This window comes from Cuculus canorus, chromosome 26 (genome assembly GCF_017976375.1).
Source record: "Cuculus canorus isolate bCucCan1 chromosome 26, bCucCan1.pri, whole genome shotgun sequence".
Lineage (NCBI taxonomy): Eukaryota > Metazoa > Chordata > Aves > Cuculiformes > Cuculidae > Cuculus > Cuculus canorus.
Window position 1 is genome coordinate 1,110,447 of NC_071426.1, and position 6,000 is coordinate 1,116,446.

Sequence of the window (6,000 nt, forward strand, 5' to 3'; positions counted from 1 at the left end):
CTGGGTAATAGGATCTAGTACACAGGCCTAGAAGTTTCTTCTGTTTCTCGTTCCTCTGCCTCTGCAAACTGAGTACTTGGGGAGGAGGTGTGGTGTCAAGAAAGAGTTCTCCTGCTGCAAATTACTGCTCAATTGTTTTAGCCTGAAGGAGGTCTGGCTTCTCCTCAGGTATCAGGTAGTAGCCATGGCTGGAGTCAGCATAATTTTTTGGTGGGCTGTTGAGTTGATGTAGCTTGCCAAAATCTGATGTCCTTAAATTCGTAGTCCAATTCACCCCTAGGCAAGAATGCTTGCGAGTCAAAGTTGGTTACTAGGGTGGATGGGAGCTGGAGTTGAAATCTGCCACAAGAATAGGGGAAAAGAGTCAGTGAACACAGGTTTTTTAGAATCGATGTGGCATGAACTGTTGTCCACACACGGAACTCTGTCATTTCTGTGCAAGCGTAAGGCTGTGCTTTCTCTTTGGTCACAAGAAACTTCTGGTCTTCTGTTTTGCTCTAGTCCTATGGTAACTTCTACCGGAGCGTGAGAGGCAAATGCAGCTTCCCGAAGTGCTATGGTTATTGTCAGTGAGGGATGCATGCTCTTATAAATCAAACACTTCACTGTGCAGATGCAAATAAACAATATTCAGTGAAAATTGTGGTAACTTTAAAAATCATCTCAATATAATGCCTCTCTTCCCTTGCTTTCCCTACCGATTGCATTTACAGCAGAGAAGCTGACTAGGCAGGAAGAGCTTCATAAGAAAAACAAATAAAAACAAAAGCAATTTAAAAATCAGTGCAATTTCTTCAATTTTTCAGTATGTCCTGGTTGCTGCTCCTCCAGGAATAGCTGTACTTTCTGATCAGTGCTAATACAAAATTCATATTTGTCTGGGCTATTATGTGCAAAGTAATGCGTAATCCCTCAGGTTAGAGTGAAAAGCCAAGTCAAATATTACAGAGGACCTTTCAATTTTGAAAGGTTTCAGAAATAAGCACAATACAAACACATAAGGGGATCCAATTATATGTAAACAGACTGCTCTTGCTGTCTCCTCCTTAGAAAACACAATTAGATTGCCAGCAGGATTGCTTTTGGATTACTTGGATTAAGCATTGTATTCAGAGGCTTACGAAGTACCTGCAATTTCATTTTTTCCTGCATCTTCAGGTTGTAAAACTTGGTTATGTGGGGCTTACAGGTTTCCAGCAAGTGCTAAGGTCTTTCCACATGGTGTCAAGCGTGTGTATTCCTTGGGACAGATGTTGCAGTGGTAAAATGTGGATCCTGGTGATAAGAAAATTGTTAATCCATCTCTAACAAAGACTATGTAGTGGCTTACTGAATAACTGAAAATTTAATTAAAAGGACCCCATAGACATGAAGAAACGCAGAATTAAAGCTGCCCCCTTCCGACAAAGTACTGAAACCGCTAAGTCACCCAAGGGGACGATGTCTCCTTCCTTTGCATGTGAAGTACCTAGATATGGAAAAATCCCGGGATAAACGATTTAGTTGGATTGTTTCTTTCTCCATCAGCCTACAGTGGAAGCAAACAGTGGCTGTGACAGTAAAATGTTGAAGAGAACAACACAGTAGCGATCTCGTTGAGGGAGGATGTAGATATATGGGTTCTTTCCCCTGAGGCAGCTTTGGTTTGGTGAGTTTAGTTGGTATCAGTAATGGAAAGAAAGAGTTGGTTGTTGCTTTTTCTCTCCAGTGCCATCTATTGCATCACAAGTCTTGAAGCAGTAAATGTGATGAGGGCATGGTCAGAATAACCTCTTGGGTTTGGTTGTGTTAAATGGTCAGTGGTTTTGCCAGTGGAATGCAGCTCTGGTCTGAAGGGCAGAAATGTCCCTTAGTGCGTTGAGTTTCCCCTCAAACAAAGGAATAAGCAGGGAACTTGTCTGAAATATCTGCTGTTGCTGCAGACATGTAGAATCCTTAGCAGCCAAAGCTGTCGGTGTTGTCTTTCATACAGTATAGGCCAGTTCTTCTGGGCAGCTGAGAAATTCCTGCTGCTTGAACAACAGCGATCACTAGGATGTGGTGATGATGAGAATCAGGGCTTTGGATGTTAGAAATGGAAAGGAGTCTCTAACCAAAGCGAACAATGCAATATCCACTTTAGCTGTCCCAGAAAGGCAGACTAAACAAAGTTTAGCCTGAGCTTGTTGTCGGTGGATAGAACAGTAACAACAACCAAAAGCAGAGGTGGTATCGTACCAGCTTGAGAACCATACTTCTGTATCATTTTTTTTTTCTCCCAATTTTGACTTCCTCACAGAAGGTGCTTTTCGTGGAGCTGAGTGGTGAGTGATGCTGGGCAATTCTGTAGAAAAACATGACGTTTTCTTACAGGGACAGTGAAAATGAGGGTTGATTTTAGTTTCTATATTTGTCCTCTTCGTATTGTCTTCAGGAATACTGTTTCCTGCGTGCAATGAAACTAAGAATAGAAGTGGGTGGTATGGGGCTGAGCAGTAATGCAATGAATCAGATTTTTCATAGCATTAAAATTCTATTGATGGTGCTGATTAATTATTGCTAGTGCTGATGGGAAGGCCAGACTCTAAGCTAGTTTAATTATTTTCCAGTTAGTGTTAATCTCAGTTAATGAAAAATCTCAATGCCAGCAAAGAGATGATACATGAAATGACTCTTACTCATGAGAGACTCTCTTAATCTATAAAACATCAAAGATGTCATTGCAACTATCCTTGCCTTGCTTGTATCTTATTTTTTAAATGATCAAAACACTTTGTTCTTAAGTTCTCGATGAGTCAGCATGTGACAGTTCAGAGCTGATCTAAATAGGAGATGATCACATCTTTTAAAGACATTAAATACGGTGACTCAGGTGCAAGCCCCTACACAAGCCATGGGTGTCTGGGTAATTATGTGTTGCTTTGTTATCTGTATCTGGGCAATACATCTGTCAGAGGAAAAACAAATCATTTGGTCTGAGAATAAGTCCTGATCCTGAAATGAAATCACATGCCTGAACCTTAAATCAATGTTCAAGTGCATAAATACCTTCAATAAACAGCCTCAATGACCAGGCTCAAGTTTCCTAAAAGAACCAGTCCACAGAGATATGAATTGCATCCGATGTTTTTAAGGTACAAAGCGTGCCTTAGCGCTTGCCTGTTGATGCTAGGTAGGAGATGATCTATAACACAGGGATTAGCTCCAGGTCTGTTAAGCAGGCCAGCGAGGTAGAGCTTGAGCTGATCGTATTTTTGTAAGTACGTGAAGGCCACAGGAGATAAAGCAAAATACTTAAGTAAGCACATCTGCTGACTATTCTGTATTGATCAGCATGGAAGAACAATGGAAGAGAAGTTCAGAGGCAGCTGGTAATTGTGCCAATATCTAGAGAAAAGGACAGTGCTTTAAAGTAATTGTGAAGTACGTCATATAGAGCAAACAGTGCACATCTACCTGGGGAAAAAATTGCCTCTTTGCAGAAAAACCATATGAGGCTGAAACTTTTATTCTACTTTGAGGAGCTGGATAAGGCAAAAAGGCTTGTTTCTGCTAAAGCTGATACAGATGCATTCTGCTGTGTGTTGTTTCTAGCCATGCTGTTGTGCAAAACAGCTGTACTGTGGTTTGTGTGAGTGACACAATGTTTGGAGGTTTTTGCTTTTTGGCCACAGCAGACCTGGTAGTGCTTTCAAAGTCTTTGTTTCTTCCTACTGAGTACAGTGGCAGTAGTTCCCACAGTGCAGAGTGGCTTGGGAGGAGTCACCAGTGGCTCATAGGTAGACCTGCAGGTATCTCAACCTCAAATTTGGTGCTTATCTCTTCCATTCCCTTACTGACTTTTATGAACTCACTCAGTATAATTTTTCTGCCCTGGACAAGGCTCCACACGTAAAGGTTTGAACAAAAATTCCCTAAAACGTTGTACCACTTCATCAAGGTTTGGATTGAATAGATCCTAGTTCATTTCTGACCCAAGAACAGGTTACTCTAAGTCTCCTGATTTTTCCATTTTTTTCATACATGGAACAGAGCACAGCTTAAATCAGAAATTAACTGCACCAGAGGCTTCCAAGCTGGCTAACACTGAACAGGAGCTGGAGACAATGCACTAACGAGGCTCTATTTTCAGATATCAATTTGATTAGAGGGAAGAAACCTGTTCCATGGATAACATTTCCCATTTTCGTGTCAAACAAGAACTAAATAGCACAAGTTAATGAGCATGAAGAAAGAACATGAGATCAGTAAAGTGTGTTATCTGGCAAGGAGGAAGAGAAAGAGCAGAGATGGAAATGGCAAGAGGGGATAATTTGTTGTATTCATGTGACAGTTTGACTACCCCCTGCGATAAGTGTGCATTGCAGATCCATGGATCCTGATGTAATTGCTGTTAATGTGATCACTTGTTCAGTACTTGAGAAGGCAACTGGCATCTCCTGACTTAATACCCCCCCCCGCCACAAGTGTTCTCAGTGCAGCTGTGAAAGTGTCTGCTGCTGCTGTACCTCAGTAGAAAAAGTTCTAGTGACTAACAATTCGTTTACTCCATGCTTTGTTTTAAAAAGTCTCCCTGCCTCCCTCAAACCTTGACATTGACTGCTGGGGCCCCTGAAACTTCATCTGTACTGTGGGGAACAAATTGTGCCATGATTTGGTGCTGCTGTAGTGTCCTCATCTCATTAACTGCAGCCTGTGTCTGCTTTTGTATCATTTTATGTTCATGTATCTAGAAAGGTACTTATGAGTCAGTAAATATTGTTTAACTAGATCACCTGTTAGGCTGAATTTAGGTTTGCTTTTTTTATGCTGCATTTGTCCATTATGAACATACTTTAATGTCTTCTTTCATCCACTCCTTGCTGTCTGTTCATCTCTGTCTGTCACTTGTGCCAAGGGCTGCAGGTGAGTCACTTGTACGCTATCAGAGCAGATCACTATTTGACATCAGCTTCTGACTCAACCGCTGTGTTTCTTAGTGAGACAAATGGCCGAGAGTTTGTGTGTCCTGTGAGAGGGGGAATGAACACTTCTGGGTCTCAAGGTTCTATCATCCCCCTGAAGGTGGCATTTCTTAAACGTACTTGGTGAAAACTAGGGCAGAAGAAAGGCTAGGGAAGGAAGAGTATGCCTCAAAGTCTGACAGCACTACCCAAGAGATATGGGAACACTTTCCTTTACGAAAAGACTTATGAGAGATTCTCATCTGGTCAGCACCCAAAAAAGAGTTTATGTGTAGAGATGAACTTAGGAGCCACTTTGGTGCCCTGGCCAGACTTGTTTTGAATAGATGCTGAATTCACTTGCATGCTCTGACTGGCAGACAGGCATCAGCCCCCTCTTTTGTTCTGTTTAGTCAGAACAGTCTTGGAATATTGCTGGAGAGAGGGAAAAGCATCTTTGGTGTGCTGCTCCTGCTTAATACCTGGCATCGCTGCTGCTATTGTCACATGGTGAAAGGTTAGACTGCTTGGCCCAGTTCGTCCCGTCCAGTGTGATGTTTCTCTTTTGCTGTGTAAATGATTTCACACTCTAAGCTAAGTGAAGCTGCCACCGTTCTCATTTTGAACACTTTCTTGCTTTTATAAGTACCTTTTCTAGATTTTACTATAATTGTTTTTAAAATGGAGGCTGATCTATTTGCCGAAACAGTCTTTGTGAGAACAGCTGGTTTGGAAAAAAGAATAGTAATTAATAGGGCTGTTTTTGAGCACTCCTGGCAGATCTGTCATCTGTTCCTCAGCCCAAATGACAAGTGAGTTATACAGTGGGGCTTTGCAAAGTTCAAACCATATTGTACAGCAGATGCTGCCATGCTATTATTCAGTAAGTCCACACAGACTCCCTATTGTCGTCCTCTTCCCTTGTAGCGATTTATGACCACCTCTTTGCCATGTTACATTATGACTGTATTAATCCTAAAGATGCATTAACCCCACCTCTGGCTTAAATTCCTCTGAAGTTCAGCACTCTACCCTCTCACCACCTTCATGAGGTAGATTTGTTCTACACTGTTCTCTT